Source organism: Grammomys surdaster, unplaced genomic scaffold, assembly GCF_004785775.1.
Source record: "Grammomys surdaster isolate TR1022 unplaced genomic scaffold, NIH_TR_1.0 132, whole genome shotgun sequence".
Lineage (NCBI taxonomy): Eukaryota > Metazoa > Chordata > Mammalia > Rodentia > Muridae > Grammomys > Grammomys surdaster.
The window spans coordinates 96,133-109,954 of record NW_021604590.1 but is presented as its reverse complement, the minus strand read 5'-3'; positions in this window follow the sequence as shown (position 1 = coordinate 109,954).

Sequence of the window (13,822 nt, the reverse complement as noted above, 5' to 3'; positions counted from 1 at the left end):
GAAATGTGAAAACCCTTCTTTAATCTGTATTTTTTTTGAGGTGTTAAGATCCACCTTTACTCTAGGTCGCAGCCGCTGGTGGCAGCCTGCATATATAAAGGACATATATGAAGGTTTTAGCTATTTGTCTCCTTGCCTTACCTCTTCAGAATTCTGGTATATACTGAAAAACAGCTGAGGTATACAGTAACATAGACGGAACCACAACTGGATTCTTCAACTTTCCATTAGCAGACAGCCATAGCTGGACTAGTTGGACCACAACCTGTGAACCATTCTAATAAATTCACTTTCTACATACATGGATTCACTCTATCAGGTCTGTTCACCTTGAGAAACTAGGAATACAACTGCGTGGTGGTGTTTTTTTATCGGCCATCCCCCTGAGGAAGATGTGCGGGCTAACAATAGAGCTCCACGGGGTTTGTTATCTGTTTCCTGCCTTTCTCCCAGGCTTGTCTTATACCTACCAGATGAGAAGTAGCTGCAGTTTACCTGAACCCAGCATGGAGGCACAAAACAAAACTCTCTTTAATTGTTAATATCCTGTGCCCCCATCTACACGTGAGGCAGATTAATAACTCCACTGCAAGTTGAGTAATGGGCTATGCAAGCTAGTATCCACCTTGATTCCAGGAGGAAGAAGGGGAAGTTCTATGCGCAAAGCTCAAGACTAAGTCCCGACTTGGTGAGTGCAAGGTCTGAGGCAACTGAACAGCAGAAGCTGGAGCGGTGGGTTTTTCCTGGGTCTGGGTGGGCACAAGAGCAACTGGAATGCAAACTTCTGCCGATCTGGAAACAGTCTGGCTCTGGACTGGAAGCCTGGAACAGGAACCACTATGCTGTGTCCCTTAGGCACATCGTGAGCCGAAGGGAGTTGCTTCCGTCACTCAAAACTCACTGGCCAATCCGGGACTCCAGGCCGATCTGCCAGTCAGAGGAGGAGGGTTTTTCCGGTTGCCGCGCTGCAGGCTCCCTGTAGCTGCACAGCCTTGAGTACTTGTGTGGTGTTTTGAGTGCTGCTGCTGGGTGCTGTGAGGAGAGTTCAGACCAGCACCGAGGTCGCGACGTGGTGAGCGCAGGGCCACTGCTCACATCGGGGAGGAGCAGGCTGTTGAGCAGTGGGAGCTGGTATAGTGGGTCCTCCCTGGGGCGCAATGCAGCAGACACCTGCACCTCCTGGACCAGGCGGTGGTCTCTGAAGAACTTCGCTATGGTGGGGTGGGGGGGCGGGGGGGCTACAGGGGTACGTCTACTCAAAGCATTTGGAGCAGGGGCTTGTGTGTAGAAACGTCAGTGGCAGGATGCCAAACTCAGAAAGCCCTAGTTGCTCTAATGTCTTCTACAAGTTCTGCCCTTAGCATTTAACGTTTAGATGTAAGATCCATTTGGAGTTAATTTTGTAGAGGTTGTAAAAGGCATCTCATGTGTTGGATAACACTGCAATATTAACCTGAGACATAGAAGAGTAGAATTAATGATGTAAAAGATTTACCAATGCTTAGGAAATAGTGATACCAAGTAGAATTTAGCAGAGGGAGGACTACCTCCCAAACACCCCTCAAATAAACAGTCTACTAACCAGTCTGTTATAGACTAGGATGCTATGATACACATTTGTTCACCAGCATTGTCCAGAAATTTGGCTCCAAACCATGACAAAGGAGACAACCTTTAATTACAACCAGCCACTAGTCAAATCCTCACGTCAAAGAACGGGCCTCTAACAAGCCTGCTCAAGGGGATATTAGAGGGTCCCAACCATCATTAAGGCCTGGTGTGCCTAAAGGCCCAGTTTTCTTCTTGAGAAAAGCATAGTTCTACCACATGGGGAGGACTTCATTTGAGAAGGAAAAACACTGTTGTGTAGAGGACTGGCCTGATCAGACAAGTCTTTCCATGAGGCCCTCATGTATGAAGAATAACATAGCTCCATCTTAAACCCAGGAACATGCTCCGCAGAGCCAATAACAGCCTGGGGCCTACGCCTTAGGAGCTTTCCCTAAGACCCCAATGTATTGAGAATAAAACAGAGCTTCTTCCCAAAAGCCAAGAATCTGTTTGGGAGAGCTGGTCATGGTCTGGGGGCAGGGCCTTTGGGGAAGCATTGCTCCAGATCCTCAGAACCCAGCTCTTCCCACCACATGGGGCTGTGGTTATCAGTCCCGGGGCCACTCTAGCCTTGGTCAGTAATGTTCTTGAGATATTGTGAATTCTCCTTGTGCAGCACTGTTTTATTAGACTCCTCCTGAGTTTGTCCCATTGTTTGATAGTTTCTAATGACTTCATAGAAGTCTCCCATTTCTTCCCATTTTCTCCCTGTAACTAATATTCTTAAGAGGCTTACTTAGTATAAAACAGCTTCTGCAAGGCCTCCCAACCCCAGCTTTTATACTTTCTACCTTCTACTTTTTCTTTTTCATCCTCTGGGACTTTCTACTTAGGAACCTGTCCCTGATGTTGTTTCAAGGCACTGGTGTACTTAAGAAATAATTCTAGGGGCACCTGGAGAGATGGCTTAGTGGTTAAGAACACTGACTGCTCTTCCAGAGGTCCTGAGCTCAATTTCCAGCAACCACATGGTGGCTCACAACCATCTGTAATAGAATCCAACGTCCTCTTCTGGTGTGTCTGAAGATAGCAACAGTGTACTCATATACATAAAATAAATAAATCTTTAAAGAAAGAAAGAATTCTGGGAATATCTTTGTAGTGTAAATGTCTGTCTAAGTGGCTAGACTTGCAGTCTCCAGTCCATATGGGTGACAGCATAGGTGGAAAATAAAATCTATTCTGAGCTGTCACTTCTTTGAGCATTAGCCAGAGTTGAATGCATGCTGTCATTAAAGAGATTTTCTCAAGAAATCTTTTCATTGTGTGTGCAGTAATTTCTCCCTGGGAAGGCATATTAATTCTAGGAGAGCTGCGTCTTTAGCCTTTTAGAAAAATGTTTCTGAGAAAAGCTCTGTTTCCTCGGGTCACCTTGACCCCAGTCTGTTGCTCCCCAGGGCAATGACCTTGCTTTCCTCCTTATTAAACTTCCCAAATCATTTAGTTAAAGGGCTGTACCACAACAGAGTTTTACACTTACTCATTTGAGTGTGAACTGTTGATTGCAGTAGCAGGAGAAGGATTTGCATGCGGAGCATGGCTTCTGCCTTTAGACAAGAACAGGGGAACAGTTTACTGTGTATACTGCATAGTGAGACAGGATAGGCAATGGCTAGATCACAGGCTAAATTTAAGGGAGTCAGCTGCAGGGGCCACCACTATGAAGAAAGACCTGATGCAATCAGGGTGAGTAATTTTGCAATTTCCCAGCATGTATTAATTCATGTATGTGAAGGAAAACGGACCAGAATGGGGGGGGGGGGGGGGGGTGCAAATTGGTTGGTTAGGTTTGGGCCATGGAAATTTGAATACCAATGAGGAGACTGTCCTTTGAAGCTATATGCAAGGTTTGTTGACATAGTTAAGTCAGCTCAGAAACACATTGGCTGTGCTGTGTTTGTCAGATTACAGATCTTAGAAGCTAACACTGCAGATAGGGATAGGGACAAGGTCCAACACTATCTTATCAATGCCATTCTCTCTACCAGGGAATGGTGTGCTCTTTTTCAAAGTCAGTATGCCTATATGTTTTTCAATTTTATTTATCTTTTTAAATAGTCTGTTGTTGGTATTACTTTTTAAATTTCATTTTCTTTACGTATTACTGTGCTAATCTCTCGTTTCTACTCTCCAATGTTTCCCAGTCATTAAGAATTCCATTCGTTTTGCTCAAGAGCTTTCATATTTGTTTCTGATTAGAGCAACATCTCCTGTAGCTCAGCCTTTCCTCATGCTGTGCAGTTAAGACTTGCTTTGAACACCTAATCTTACCTCTGCTGCCCTGTGCTTGGAAGAAAATCCTGTAACTCTTTCAGACTGGGCCCTGGCTGGTCAGGGCAAAGGAGAAGACACCAGTGAATGAGTGTCCTCCAACCTCCCTGGCTTTTTTCAGGAATCACACGTAAAGACAGACTTAGGTAAGAATTGACTTCATTGACCAACTTTGAAGCTGGTCTAGTCACAGCACAGAAAGGGACAAGGAGAAAGGAAGGTGATAGCCTTCCTGCTTTTACAGTAGTTGACATTAGCAATGAGTAATCGGGTAATCAGTTAGTGTGGATTCCTTGGTGGGGAGAGGGCAGGGGAGGGAAGAGCCTGTAGCTCTGGCAGTGGGAAGCTGTGGTGCTTATAACATCACTGTCCAGTGTGCACATATAGGTGTTGGTTTGGTGTACAGTAGGAAGGCAGATTAGAAAACTACAGGTCTGGTTTCTGAACCTTGCATTCCACATTAAGTTTTTTGTTTGTATGTTTGGTTTGCTTTTGTGACACATTTTATAAATAGTTTTGGAAGTGGAAGAAAGGAGGAGATGGGGATCATCTTTCAGCAATCCTTGATTAGAATCTTTTTACCTTTCCATGACCGCCATCCACCCTGGCATGATTCAGGGAAATTCAGTTTCAGAGTTAAAAATGAGTTTCTGAGATGCAGAGTTTTCCTAGGTTCGCGTGGCATGGACAGGGCGGCTTCCCCGTCTTGTGTCGTAATCCATGGGGCCGGAAGCAGACATTAAATTATTCTTCAACATTGTTTCCTGTGTATGCTTCAGTGGGGATGGGTTTGCCTGAAGCCACAAGATTCATGGAGCATATTATTTTCTCTATTTCTGATGATTAAAATTTTTCTCAGTATATGTGGTAGCTTATATATGCTTGGCCCAGGGAGTGGACAATTGATGCTGGTTAGCTGGAGCTAAGAAATTAGTGGTGATTAAGAAGAGACCAGCATCACTGAGGTGAATCTGAAAAGTGTTTTCTGAGAGCACAAAGGATCAGTGTTCCAGAGATAGCCAACGTTGTACCTTGTGTTGCAGCTGCATTTGGTAGTGTTTAAGAGTCACCCAGGTGGTACTGGTTTTGAAGACATGAAGGGGTCATGAAGAGCAGCTGAGGCTTGGCACTGTGAGAGGCCAGGGAAGGCCATTGGTGAAGGTGCAGCCTCAGTTGCAGTTGATGGCCCAGGACTGAAGGGGTCTTGCAAAGGAGTTGAGGCTTGACATCAAGAAGAGAGCTTGTGAGAGGCTGTTGGTGAAGCCTTCCTAACTGCAGCAGAAGACCCCAGTGTCCTGGAGATGCCTGTATCATGGGATGATCACAGAGAGCAGCAGCAGCAGTGAAGTCAACCTGAGCCTAGAGTGCTACAGACGGCAGAGCTGGAGATGAGATTCAAGGCCTTTGGAGGAGCCCAGAAGATCATGTGTGCATCCCAGACAATGGAACGAGAAGCTGTAACTGTTGAAGTTGCCTTGGAGGCCTCGTGATGGTGAATATGCCAGAGCTGTGGGATATCTGCTGAGGAAAGCTGCTAACAGGGAGTGGGACCAGCCCAGGAGAAAGAGTTTGGAGTTTTCCCAGCAGGTTTCCTGTCTTGCTTTGGGGATTACAGTTAAGTGATTGGATGAATGTCAGAAGAGATTTTGGACTTTGGACTTTTACTATGGTTGAGACAGCTATAGACTATGGAGACTTTGGAAGTTGGACTAAATGTACTTTTTTTTATTATGCAATGGCTAGGTATGGGCCTCATAGAATCACACATTTGAAGAAGCCTATGCGGGCCCAGGAGTGGAATGTGATGATTTGTTTATGTTTGGCCCAAGGAGTGGCACTATTAGGAGGCGTGGTCTTGTTGGAGTAGGTGTGTCACTGTGGGATGGGCTTTAAGACCCTCATTCTAGCTGCCTGGAAGTCAGTCTTCTCCTAGCAGCCTTCAGATAAAGATGTAGAACTCTCAGCTCCTCCCGTACTATGTTTGCCATGCTTCCACCTTTATAATAATGGACTGAAGCTCTGAACATGTAAGCCAGCCCCAATTAAATGTTGTCCTTATAAGAGTTATCTTGATCATGGTATCTGTTCACAGCAGTAGAACCCTAACGAAGACATTAGAGTAATCTGGGCTGGCACCTGTAGTTTCTTAGAGTCTGTAGCACATGTCTGAGGTCTCCTGGCTTCTCGAATCTACACTGAGAAGACAGATATAATTCTAATAGGCCTCCTTTTATATGTTACTTGATTTTGTTGTTGTTATTGTTTTATTTTTCCATTGCAGCTTTTCGTATTTTTTTTTATTGTTCTATATGTTTAGTGTTTTGATTATTATGTGGCAAAGGGACTTTTTTCCTCAGTCCAACCTATTTAGTATTTTCTATGCTTCTTATACTTTGATAGATATCTTTTTTATTTCTTTTCAAAATTATTTTTTGTGATTTTGTTGAAAATATTTTCTGGATCCTTGAGCTAGTATTCTTCCTCTGTTTCATTTATTTGTTTTTTGTCTTCTCATAATTTTCCAGAGTTTCTCAATGTTTTAAGCCAGGAAACTTTTATGTTTAATTTTTTTTGTTTTTGTTTTGTTTTGTTTTTGACCCATGTATCCATTTCTTCTATGCCTGCGGTTCTGTCTTCCATCTCTGTTCTGTAGTTGTTAGTACAGACCATTCCATCGGCTACTCTCAGGGACCTAGCAACTGCTTATGTCATCATCTACTGCCACACCTGCCACTGCTGCCACGTGTGCCACGTGCCTGCTGCGTATGAAAGGACCACCAGCCACCCCAGCGCGCGCTCTCTCTCTCTCTCTCTCTCTCTCTCTCTCTCTCTCTCTCTCTCTCTCTCTCTCTCTCTCTCTGCATTCAGTCTCTCTGTTGTTTATAGATGCCACCTCTCTGACCTCATGGCTCTCTGCTCCCCGTCTGTCTGCTTCTATCCCTTCCCCAGGTCCTCTCTCCCCTTCCCCAATAAACCTCTTTTGCACCAGATCTCTTACATAATTTCTCAGAGTTACAACTTGGCATGGTCCCACCAAAGATGCCCCCTTGCTGTATTATATTCCATAACATTGGTGCTGAGAGCTCTTGGTGTCTAACCACACTGGGCTCCCTCCTGCCTACTGTGCCTTCAAAAAAATCTGCTTTCTGGTCCACTGATCACTAGGCACGCCATCCAACACTAACAATTGGTGAGTTGTGTCTCTAACTCAGCTTAAATGCTTCGTTGAGTCTGGCCATCTCCCTGGATGAGGCTTCATTTTTCCAGAATGATTTCTAACTCCTTTTGCTTCTCTCTAAAATCCTGGTACCAGATAAACTGTGTCTACTTGTGCTTTTAGCACTGGATCCTGTCCAGTTGATGACAAGTCACTGGACAGCTTGTCATAAATGTAATTCTGAAGGATTCGCTACATCCCATATTCTTCCCAATAACAACAGGGCATTTCTACACATTTCCCCGACCCCAACTCTAGCCCATCTTAGCTTCCAAATAAGTGACACAGAGACTATATCTAGGCAGATACTCATCTATTTTATAATCATTTTTTCCTTCATCTGTGGTCTGATTTCTTCTTGTCTCTCTGTCCGTGTCCCTCTGTCCATCTCAGCTCACAGAAAGGCGTTTCCCCAGTTCTTTTGGGGAAACCATAGCTTCTGTATTTTGGGACCTCTTTCCGTTGACATGCGATCAAGATGCCTGTCTTGGGCCCTTGTGCCAGCCTGGGTTTGCGACCTCCGTTCACGCTGGTGAGGTTGTGAGCCCTCATGGGAGGCTTGTGCGCTCCTCTCCCAGCCTTGGTGTGGAGTTCTGCTCTTGGCTGTTAACCCTCAGCTGGAGCTGTGTGCAGGATGAGTGGGGGTTGGGGGGGGCGGCGTGGTGGCTTTCTTGATGGTGGCTTCTGCCATTCCATCAGCCTTAGTATGCAACAGTGGTTCTTTGCTCCCTGTGCTTGCTCTAGGAACTGTGTTGGCAGTAAGCTGGGTCTATTCCCAACTTCCCAGTTGCTTCTGATCTCTGTTGCCTACTCTCAAGTTCTCGGGTATTGGGTATTTCTCTGCATGTGTCCTGCCGAACTTCTGCTCTGCTCATAGAGCAGCCTGCCTGCCATCACAGGGCCCACCACCGCAGAGCCCGCCATCACAGGGCCCGCCAACACAGAGCCTGCGATTCCTGGGAAGTGCTTGATTGCTCCTTCCACCCAGAACTGTTTAGGCTCTCAGCCTGGTTCTTTCTAAGTTTCTATTTCTGTCTGAGTTTAGATTCTGTGCCTAATATGATGGGTGCCAAATGTCAGTGTGATTCTGGGGGATTGCATCACCCTCTTTGCTCCCAAATAACGACAAGATGTTTCTCGCCCACTCCAGCCCATCTTAGCTCCCAAGTAAATGACTCGAAGACCTCATACATTTATTAACAAGCTGCAAGCCCTGTAACCGGGCTGATACTCATCTGTTCTAACTGCTCTATACCATCTTGGCTACTTCCCAGCCACGTGGTCCTTTACCTGCCATCTGAGTCTTACCCTGGCTCACTCTGGTTCATGTATGTCCTCATGGCTGCTCTCTCATAGGGACCTGGTGGTGAATCCATCTGGTCCTTCTCTTCTTCCTTGTGCTCTCCTGGTCCATCTCCTTCTCCCTCTCTTTCTCGTCCCACCTCCGTCACTCTGTTGACTCTGTCCTTGGGATCCCCTGACTGGAATTGGAAGTCCTGCCCTCTTCTCTTCTACCCAGCTAATTGGCTGATCAGAACATTATTAACCAATCAGAGGTGATGGAAAATAATTATGTGTGTGTGTGTGTGTGTGTGTATGTGTGTGTGTGTGTGTATTACATATATAAAACAATAGTCAGAAGACTGTTGGGGGCCAGCTCCAGCAGTGTGATCCAAGGAGGGGATGTGGGGTCCGTGACAATGTAAAACAGACACACACTCACACACACTTGGTACAGGAAGCAAAGCTCCATCAACTTTATGTTTCTTCCACAGTTATATCCCCCAGCAAAATCTTTCCAGCAGTATAAAAATTACAATGTGGTTACATTCTATTTTTCTTTAAGTGAATGATTACAGTGAGTATAAGTAAAATGATAATAAATGAAATTTAAAAAACCAGCATGTTCTCCAATACCCTTAAATGATTAAACATTTTACATATAATAGGTGAAAAACAAATTATTCCCAAGAACCCACACAAATTCGTGTCTAAGCAACTTGTTACAGATTAACAAAGTGTAAGCCAGCAAGATATTTTTCTCAACCAGTTTCTCTTACTGGCAGGCTATGATTTGTTTTATAAAGACAGGATGAATCATTTTCTTATTTATCTTAAAAAGTGATCCTTAAAAAAATCTTAAAAAATCACAAATCTAAACTTTAATATAAAAAAAACCCAATCATTTCTACCTTAAGTTCTCAGGGTGCACACCCACTTACTAACAATTTTTATTGAAGCATGTCAGGACAGTGGGGGCAAAACTGAGTACAAGAAATCAGTCCTCGCTTTGATCACCAACCCACCTTAAACAAGAAAGCCCCATCTGTTAGTACTAGCGGCTGCCGTTGTTCCTCTTCCCTGACTTCAGAAAATCCCTGGCTCAACTATCAAGAGTGTGCTTTCCTGTTAAAATGCCCCTCAATATTTTCTACATCAAAGTCACTAGCAAAAACATCTTAACATAACTGTACTAACAATCTGCATCTCCAAACTCTTTGTAAGGGTGGGGATTATTAATAACAATCTACACCTCTAAGTTCTTTCTGAGGGTGGTAGTTGAATCATTAATTTATTCTAATAGCAATGCTTGAAAAAGGTCAATCACTATTATTGTGAGTCCCTATGACACTGCCCAGTGAGGAGCTGGAGACCCCCTTAGAGTTGTCACATAACTCATAGATTAGGAGAGACATGATGACCACAAGGACAACAAGCAGAATGAAACGCCATAAGAGCATGAAGTCCTTAAGACACGGTCCTATGCATCATGTGTCTCTCCAGGCCACACCCATCATGGGTGTGCTAGCCAGTGGGCCATTCTCCATGAGTTCTGAAGCTGTTTGCTATTCCTCTCACATGGACCTTGACAGAAGTTAGCCTCAGAACTCCTGAACGTGGAATGATGGATAGTTGTGAGCCCCATGTAAGTAATTGCAAGACCAGCAAGTGCTCTTGACTGCTGAGCCATCTCTCCTGCCCTGTGTTGCCTGTTTATTATCCATGTTTACCATGCTAACATGTTCATCTGTCCATTTGTAACTGTTTACACATGCATTCCCTTTGAGTAAGATCTTACTAATATTACAGTTTAAACCGGGGTACTTCAGGATTCTGCAAGATGAATACAGAACTAGAGTGAATATAGAATTCTTTGTAGGAATTTCTGTAAAGACATCTGAGTTCTTTCTGTCTTGTCTGTTTGTCTGATTTTTGCAAACAAGTTGGGGTCATTTTAAAAATATTTATTTATTTATTTTTCCATTTATTTATTTATTTACATCTCAAGTGCCGCCTCTCTCCCAGTCACCCCCCCCAGACCCTCTTCTCACTTCTCCCCTTCTCCTCTGAGAGGGTAGGGTCCCACCTGGGTATCTCCCTACCCTGGCTCATCAAGTCTCCACTAGTCTAGGCACATCCTCTCCCACAAAGCAACCCTGTTGGAGAACGGAGAGCCTCTGCTTCAGTTGTTGGGGGTGCCACATGGAAACTGAGCTGCATATGTGCTATATATGTGCCGGGGGCCTTGGTCCAGCCTGTGTAGGTTCTTTGGTTGGTAGCTCAGTCTCTGTGAGTTCCCAGAAGTCCAGGTTAGGTGGCTCTGTTGGTCCTCCTGTGGAGTTCCTATCCCCATTTGGGGCCTTCAATCCTTTCCCCAGCTCTTCCATAAGGCTCTCCTACTTCCATCCAATATTTGGCTGTGGCCATCTGTGTCTTTTTCAGTCAGCTCCTGGGTAGAGCAGTTATTCTAGGCTCCTGTCTGCAAGCATAACAGAGTGTCATTAATAAGGTCAGGGATAGGTGTTTGCCCATGGGATGGGTTTCTAGTTAGACCGGTTATTGTTTGGTTATTCCTTCAGTCTCTGCTTCATTTTTGTCCCTGCATTTCTTTTAGACAGGACATATTTGGGGTTGAATGTTTTGCAGGTGGCTTTGTGTCCTTATCCCTCAGGGGTCCTGCCTGGCTACAGGAAGTGGCCTCTTCATATTCCTTGTCCCCACTGTTAGGCATTTCAGCTAAGGTCACCTCCATTGGCTCCTGGGATCCTCCCCAATCTCAGGTCTCTGGGAGTTTCTAAAGGTTCTCTCAACACTCCTACTCCCTGCACGTGCAGATTTCCATTCATTCTCCAAGCTCTCTGGGTCTCTCTCCTGTCTATAAGCACACCTGATCCTGGCCCCCATTCCCCTCCCACCTCTTATCCCACCCTTTTCCCTCCCTTCTTCTGCCTCCTGTGACTATTTTCTTTCCTCCTCCTAAGTGAGATTCAAGCATCCTCACTTCAGTGCTCCTTGTTGAATTTCTTTGGGTCTCTGGGGTGCATCCTGAGTATCCTGTACTTTATGGCTACTATCCACTTATCAGTGAGTACATACCATGTATGTCCTTCTGGATCTAGGTTACCTAACTCAGGATGATATTTTCTAGTTCCATCCATTTGCCTGCAAAATTCATGATTCCCTCATTTTTAATAGCTGAGTGGTATTCCATTGTGTAAATGAACCACATTTTCTGTATCTATTCTTTGGTCAAGGGACATCTGGGTTGTTTCCAGTTTCTGGCTATTGTGAATAAAACTGCTATGAACATAGTTGAGCAAGTGTCCCTGTGGTATAGTGGAGCATCTTTTGGGTACATGTCCATGAGTGGTGTAGCTGAGTCTTCAGGTAGAACTATTTCCAATTTTCTGAGAAACTGCCAGATTGATTTCCAGATTGTACATCTGCAATCCCACCAGCAATGGAAGACTGTTCCCCTTGTTCCACATCCTTGCCAGCATGTGTTGTCGCTTGAATTTTTGACCTTAGCCACTCTGATGGGTGTAAGGTGGGTTGTTTTGATTTGCCTTTCCCTGATGTCTATGGATGTTGAGTATTTCTTTAAGTGCTTCTTGGCCATTTGAGATTCCTTTGTTGAGAACTCTCTGTTTAGCTCTGTTTTTTAATTGGGTTATTTAGTTTGCTGGTGTTTAACTTTTTTAATTCTTTCTATCTTTTAAATATATTTTCTATATTTTTGACCCCCTGTCAAATGTACCATTAGTGAAGATCTTTTCCCAACCTGTAGGCTGCCATTTTGTCCTATTGACAGTGTCCTTTGCCTTACAGAAACTCAGTTTCATGATGTCCCATGATCTTATAGCCTGAGCCACTGGTGTTTTCTTTAAGCATTTGTTTCCTGTACCAAGGCATTCAAGGCTATTTCCCAGTTCCCCTTCTATGAGATTTAGTGTATCTAGTTTTATGTTGAGGTTCTTGATCCACTTGGACTTGAGCTTTCTGCAGGGTGATAAATATGGATCTATTTGCATTCTTCTACATGCACATATCCAGTTAGGCCAGCACCATTTGTTGAAGATGCTCTTCCTTTTCCATGATATGGTTTGGCTTTTTTTCTCAAAAATCAAGTGTCCATTGGTGTATGGGTTTATTTCTGGGTTTTCAATTCTATTCTATTGATCTTCCTCCCTGTCTCTGTACCAATATCATGCAGTTTTTATCACTATTGCTCTGTAGTACAGCTTGAGGTCAGGAATGTTGCTTCCCCCCACAGTGTTTATCTGCTATAGGGGTTCCCTGGTAGAATTTTGGGGGTCACTTATGTATATTATCATATTATCCATGAATAGTGATACCTTGACTTATTCCTTTTCAATTTGTACCTCATTTATAATATATAAATGACATCACACTACTTTCTAGAGGAACAATGGATAGAAGTGAAATGATTATGATGACAAATGAACAAGGTTGTGTAATGCCCAAAATTAACCTGCATGCCTCACCTGCCCAGGGACCAGGTAACTTCCTTGAATGCTGGGAGTTGTAGTTCTTGGAAAATAACAAATCCCCACGGGAAAATAAGTGTCTTATAGGTTTGTCCTCATAAACCCCTGCAACACATGGCTTGAGGGGCTTCTCAGCTGAGAAATTCCAGAAAATGGTCCTGAGTAAAGTCTATCCCTTGGTCAATACTTAATATTTAAAGCTTGCTTTAAATTAGACCCAAAATGGTGGAGCTGGTTTTTCTGGGCAATCTCAGGATTAACAGTTGATGGAGAATAGTTTTCCTATCATCATTACAGTTGTTTACTTGATTACCAAGAACACCTTAGGAGTTCTGTCATCAGTGAAATGATACTATAGGAGAATAACCCCAACTAGATGAACGTAAAGGACAATGCGTGTCAAAATCCCTAGGAGTCCTGAGAAAGGGCAAGGCCCAGCAGCAGCTCCCTGATCTCTCTGATTTTCTTAGGAACCAGGAGTCTGTCTTCTCTCTGTGCTTGGCTCTGGATGGGTTTTGTCCAGGGCTGTGTACCAAGAGGACAGCATCCAAGCTTGACAAGTATGGCTTTAGACACACTGTTTTCTGTCCTGGACTCTTTTAATGCACCTAAGTGAAGAAAACCATCCGTAAAGGCTCGACTGTAGATATTCATGCCTTCCGGGCTCAATTGGCCAAGCCTAGTATAGCTTTTGATAAGGGATTGTCAAGTTTAGTGAGAACCAGTCATCATTTACCTGAGTCTCAGAGCACACCTGGGGTTTTGTCAACAGGAGAGTGGCCATCTAGACAATAATTGTAACTACATCAGGGTAATGGCATTTAGGCTGCCCCAAGAGGTGCTTTATAAAATAACATGTGAGGCAAATGGCGCTGAACACAACCCCCTGGTACATTATTTATTTTGGATAAAAATAACAATGCCTCTTCTTGCT